The sequence below is a fragment of the Sturnira hondurensis genome, unplaced genomic scaffold, assembly GCF_014824575.4.
Source record: "Sturnira hondurensis isolate 20B ecotype Veracruz unplaced genomic scaffold, ASM1482457v3 Scaffold0008196, whole genome shotgun sequence".
In the NCBI taxonomy this organism is placed as follows: Eukaryota; Metazoa; Chordata; class Mammalia; order Chiroptera; family Phyllostomidae; genus Sturnira; species Sturnira hondurensis.
Genome location: NW_028080827.1, coordinates 9,620,690 through 9,626,689, shown reverse-complemented (window position 1 = coordinate 9,626,689; position 6,000 = coordinate 9,620,690). Strand labels below are relative to the sequence as shown.

At 45.8% G+C, this 6,000-nt stretch overlaps 1 protein-coding gene and 1 pseudogene across 2 annotated transcripts in view; one reads left to right on the top strand and one right to left on the bottom strand.

The window, feature by feature from the left end:
* Positions 1 to 343: 343 nt before the first annotated feature.
* Positions 344 to 498, bottom strand: LOC118992672 (uncharacterized; annotated as a pseudogene).
* A 4,446-nt stretch (positions 499 to 4,944) lies between these two features.
* The window catches only part of RAB27A (RAB27A, member RAS oncogene family), a 69,950-nt gene continuing 68,894 nt past the window's right edge, over positions 4,945 to 6,000 (top strand). Inside the window, exon 1 of one of the 2 annotated variants that reach the window (XM_037053935.1) lies at positions 4,945 to 5,125. The gene's annotated coding sequence lies outside the window, so the exon portion shown is untranslated. The remainder of the gene's footprint in view (positions 5,126 to 6,000) is intronic. The other variant, XM_037053934.1, reaches the window with a different exon arrangement.

The following is a 6,000-nucleotide window of genomic DNA, read 5'->3' as shown; positions in this document are numbered from 1 at the left end:
AGGGGTGAGGAGTTGGGCAGCTATAGGAGTCAGAACCATGTGTGAGCAGACTCCAAGCCCCCAGCATGTTTTATTGTGCCATCAGATTTCACTTATAAAACATGGATTTAAAGATGAAATTATCAAGAATTCTATGATGGTAACTCCAGAGCACTAAATTCTGAGTGCACAGCCCTGTGTGACTACAAATTGCATGACCACAAAGCCAATCCTGACCGTCACTATAGTGACTTATTTTAATGTTCAGATTGTCCCAGATTTGCCCAGTTGGAGCCCCTTCAAACTGGCTACTGATCCTTTTAAAAATACATATATATATTTTATTCTATTTAACTTTTTAGCCAGGGGAGACTGCAAACACATTCCCCACCACCACAAATTATGCAGTCGAGTTTCCCACATTTGGGGAAATCACAGGGGTCAGCACATTCGAAGTGCAGTGGATGTGCTGGGAAGACCGCTTACTCAATCATGGTATCTCTCCTGCCAGGTGAGTATAATGCCTTTTTTTTAAAAAAAATGTTTATTTTGTATATAACAAGTAATATTAAACATTGTCTAAAAATTGTGTTCAGTTTAACAAATACAAAACAAGATTTCTAAAAATTACAAGTAGGTATAAAATACCTATCTTAAGCCCTGGCTGGCATAGCTCAGTGGATTGAGCACAGGCCTGCGAACCAGAGAATCGCGGTTCCATTCGCAGTCAGGGCACATGCCTGGGTTGCAGGCCAGTTCCCTGCAGGCCAACTCCCAGCAGGGGACTCATGACAGGCAACCATACATTGATGTTTCTCTTCCTCTCTCCTTCCCCTCTAAAGATAAATAAATAAATAAAATCTAAAAAAATAAAATAAAATACCTACCTTAAGAATATACTTTGACAACCACAGTGTTCAGAGCGGTCATTTTTGAAAAATTCTGTTAATGTATCTTAAAAGCAGCAACATTCACAGTCCTAATAAAAATAGGTAAGTCCTTAGCTGAGGAGCAGCCCTCTCCCTGGAGGGACCCTATGTCCTTCCGACAGGTGCATGTCGTTCTTTGAGCACTTCCTTACTTTCTGTCTCATTTTTTTCTCTGCTAGACCAAATACTTTTTTTTCTGAAAATGGAAACAAAATTCACATGAAAAAATTAACTGTTAACCTTTTAAAATTGTACAGACCTGTGGCATGTACTACATTTGGAGAGTCGTGCAACTCATCTCTATCCAGTTCAGGACATTTTCGTTTCCCAAAAAGAAGCTCCTTGTGCAGCAGCAGTCACTCTGTGTTCCCCATGGGCCCAGCCCCTGGCAACCAGTCTGCTTTCTGTCTCTGTGCATTTGCCTCTTCTGCATGCTTCATTTAAATGGAATCATACATGCTGTGACCCTTTGTGACTGGCTTCCTTCACTTAGCATAACGTTTTCAAGGTTCATCCATACTGTAGCATGTATCAGTGCTTCAGTTACCTTGGTACTCGTTGGCTACAGAACTCCTCAAACCCGGTACTCACTGCATTTTGATGAGAAAAAATGTTTCAACACTCGGCACTTGCTTGGGGCTCGTTGCACTTGCTAGAACTTGTATGAGTCATAATGCTGCCCCGAAAAAGAAAATGCTTTATCACTTGTTGCTTGCCTGCCACAAATTCTGGAACAAATTAATGAATGCCAAGGTACCACTGTTTATACTTTGTATAGCGGAATAATACTCCTCTGTATGTATATACCACAATTTGTTTATTTGTTCATCCACTGATGGACATTTAGGTTGTTTTCACCTTTGATGATTGTAAGTAGTGCCTCTATAAACGTTCAGGTGCAAATATTTGTTAGAATACATGTTTTTAATATTGGGGGGCACATGGTAATTCTCTGTTTAACTTTTTGAAGAATTGCCTAATTATTTTCCAAAGTAACGCCATCATTTTGCATTCCCATTAGCAACGTACAGGGGTTCCAATTTCTCCACATCCTCACTCACACAATTTTCTTTTTTAAACAATTATTTATTTATTTTTTAGAGAGAGGGTAAGGGAGAAAGAGGGAGAGAAACATCGATGTGCAAGAGATACATCAATCAGTTGTCTCTTGCACACTCCCAACTGGGGACCTGGCTCATAACCTGGAGAATGTGCCCTGATCAGGAATTGAACCAGTGACACTCCAGTTCACAGGCCAGTGCTCAATCCATTGAGCCATACCAGCCAGGGTTTATTTTTCTTTTCTTTAAAAAAAAAAAAGTTATGGCCAACCTAGTGGGTGTGAAGTAGTATCTCATTATGGCTTTGATTTGCATTTCCCTAAAGACTAAGACATTGGACATCTTTTCATATGCTTGTTGACCATTTTTATGTTTTCTTTGGAAAATGTCTATGGAAGTCCTTTGCCCACTTTTTAATTGGGTTGTTTGTCTTCTTTGTCGTTGAGTTGTAAGAGTTCTGTATACAGCCTGATACTACATTCTTATCAGGTATACGATTTGTAAATATTTTCTCCCATCCCATGGATTGTATTTTACTCTCGATAGTTTTTTTGATGTACTTTAAAAATTATACATTGCTTTTTTCTGGGAAGATTGCTTTTTCTGGGAAGTCTGGATTTGATGTCATTAATCTGTGTTCAGTGGCAGGCTTTACCTTCCTTACCAGGGGTTTTATCTGACCGCACTGAAGTTAACTGCTTACTAGGTCTTTCAAGTTCCCTAAGGGCAGAGACCAACTTATCTCATTCATTTTTGCATTTCCAGTACCTAATACTTGACTCACTGAATGAATAAATGGGCCATAGCACCACTGTCTTTTTTTTCTGAATGTGAAATCTTTTATTTTCACTAAATCATTTGTCATCTACTAGGAATGTTCTGTCACATGATCATAGGTTAACTGGGAGTATTTTAGTGGTTAATGGTTAACTGTTGGATCTATTTTATTTTATTAGTGTAAAAAATTTTTTAAACTTTATTTTATTTTAATTGTTATTCAAGTACAGTTTTCTGCCTTTTACCCCATCCCAGCCCATCCCCCCAGCCCTCCCCACCTCCCTCCCTTTCCCACCCCACCCCTCCTTGTTTTTGTCCATGTGTCCTTTATACTGGTTCCCGCAAACCCTTCCCCTTTTTCCCTGAAATTCCCTCCCCTCTCCCCTCTGGTCACTGTCAGCCTGTTCTCAATTTCAGTATCTTTGGTTATGTGTTCATAGCAGCACAATTTACAATAGCCAAGTGCTGGAAGCAACCTAGGTGCCCATCAGTAAATGAGTGGATTAAAAAACTATGGTACATTTATACAATGAAACTCTATGCAGCAGAAAGAAAGAAGGAGCTCCTACCCTTTGCAACAGCATGGATGGAACTGGAAAGCATTATCCTAAGTGAAATAAGCCAGGTGGTGAAAGACAAATACCATATCATCTCACCTTTAACAGGAATCTAAACACTGTTTTCTGATCCAGCTGGTAAACTCCTGGTGACAGCCCTAGCTGAGGGCAGAAGTGGGGAGGGCTGGAGAGGGGCATCTTCCAGTATCTTATCAGCCACTCGCAGGTGCTGCATTGTTGGCCACTCCATGTCTTAGCTGATCAGTGACTCCCAGTGCTGTTTCTTTCTCCACACGTTGGCATGGGGCCACTTTTCCTGTCTTACCCTCAACCAACAGCAGTCTGTTGGCCCTTCTCTCAATGGGGGGACATTCCTTGAAACCATCACCCTATGGCAAAATCTGTTGTTCCTTACTCTGAGATCACCATGTTACAGCTACCTGGAAATACTACATTGAATGTATATTCAATATCTGGCAATGGTTATTCTACATGTGATTTTGTAAATTAGGCACACATCTGAGAAGGTAATGGTCCTGTGATCCAAACTGCAAGTAGTTACAGATTGGAAGGATGATGGGGTTGGGCAGGTGGGTGGGGGCAGCTGGAATTTGTGGTGCAAGTAGAGGCAGATCGGTGAGAGAGAACAGATGAGAGGAGAAGCTGGACTAGGGCATCCAGCCATTTTGCATTGTTTAAAAGTGGCATTATTTGGTTCAGAAGTGCTTTGCCTGAGAGTCCATGGAGGTAGGCCCAAGGCCATTGCATAGACATGCCTAGACCCCTGGAGGAGAAATTTGACTGCCTCGGAGTGGGGACCCGGTGCCCCAAACCTGTTCCCAGTTGCAGGTCCCAGCAGGCCCACACAAACCTGTTGGAGTTGGGAGAAGGAAGCACTGGGGGGCAGCAAAAGCTCACAGATTTCTTCTTACTGTGTGTGTGTGTGTGTGTGTGTGTGTGTGTATGTGTGTGTGTTGCTTTTTTAAAAAAGAACAAAAATGAATTGCTCTAACACTCTTAGAAATTTAATTTGGAGTGATTTTATAATCAGAACTAGGTTGCACGACCAGAAACCCCGTTTGTCATTTTATTCCAGAAATACATGTACTTTCCCCCCTATCATTTCCAAAAATGCCAGAGCTTTCCTTTGTCCTAAGAAGGCCATGTCCAGGCCTACTGAAGAGAAGCTGGCGGGGCGGGATGGACAGCGTCAGAGCTGGACACCCGGCGCACAGCTGGCCCTAGAGGAGCCCGCAGGACTTCAGGAACCCCGGGCGGGCAGACTTTGCTCAGCACTTCTCGCTACCAGGTGGAGACACTGATCTGATGCCCTACGAAACACTGTTAGAAAATGGCTTTTGGAGGAGAAGTTTTGTTAAGAGTCACCAAACCATACTTCGCAGCGCACGGATTCTGGAGCAGTTTGTAAAAGTCACCCTGTGTCCTAAACGACAACTTGTCCTAAGGTTTTGCGCCTTCCAGGAAGGGGCAGTGGAGACCTTGCTGGGGCCAAAGGAGGCGAGCGGGCCCTTTCCCTGGCTCAGAGGACCACCCAGCAGGTGCAGCGGGTCTGGGAGCTGCGCAAGAGGCGGCGCCAGCCCACCACCCGCGCGGAGTCGGGGGGAGGGGGTGCTCCCCGAGGTGACAGGAGGAAGCGGGAGGTGGAGGGTGAAGAGGAGGTCCCGCCCCACCTCGCTCTCCTTTACGGGAAGTGATGTGGGGCCAGACGGAAAATACCCGCCAAAGACCCAAAAAAGGACGGCAGCAGGTTGGCGCAGTGTGCAAGGAGGCAGAGCAGCGTGGGGACAGCGGGCTGAGCCAGGTAAGGCAGGCGGCTGCTCTTAGTCGGGGAGGCGCGCTCCGGCCACCTGCGCCCGCCGGTTCCACTTCATCCCAGAGGGCTGAGCCGGGCAGCGGGCGACTGGCGCGTCCGGCCCTGGGGCTGGGCTGGAGGCTGCGGCTTCTTCTCTCCCCGCCTCTGGGAGGCTGAGCTAGCTAGTCAGGAAAGTTGCTTTGCTGCTCCCAGGCCCTGGATGTCCATCGTGCCGACCCCACGATGACAACCGCCGGGTATGGGGGTATGCTTTGGCGCGAAGCGCTGATGCAGTGTAGTCCCAGGTTGGAGTGGGAAGCTGAGGTCAACTGTGGGTAGCATCCAGGTGTGAGGGTCCCCAACAGAGGGGGAGGAAACTTCACTGGGAGGAGACGAGGAAGGTCCCAGGCCTCTAGCACTGACCTTTAGTTCTTTCCTCCCTCTTGCTGATTTCGGTTGCATTATTAAACATTTTTACACCACCTTTGTTGGTCTGGGTGTGGACAGCAAACTGGAGTGGTGGGAGAGGGTTCTCCTTTCTTCTGTCAGTTGGACAGAAAACTACCTGGCAGCCAGGTCCTCAGGTACTGAGGTTTTAGTACTGATGTGATGACGGATTTCAGTGACTATTGCTGAAGGCTTGTCTGTATCCCAACGGACCACGGATTACACAAAGGCCTGAAGAGAAGGCAATCTTGCGAGCCCTTGACTTTGGCTTCCCAGCCTCTGGTTCCCGCTGGCCACCTGGCCACATGGCCTCAGAATCTTCTGCCGCAGGGCTCTCTTCCTTAGCATGGGCTAACAGCTGTTTTTCCTCTACTGGATGGATTCTCACTTCATGGTTGGCTCACCAGTCCCATGTTGGGAAGGGTGAGGAGTATTAT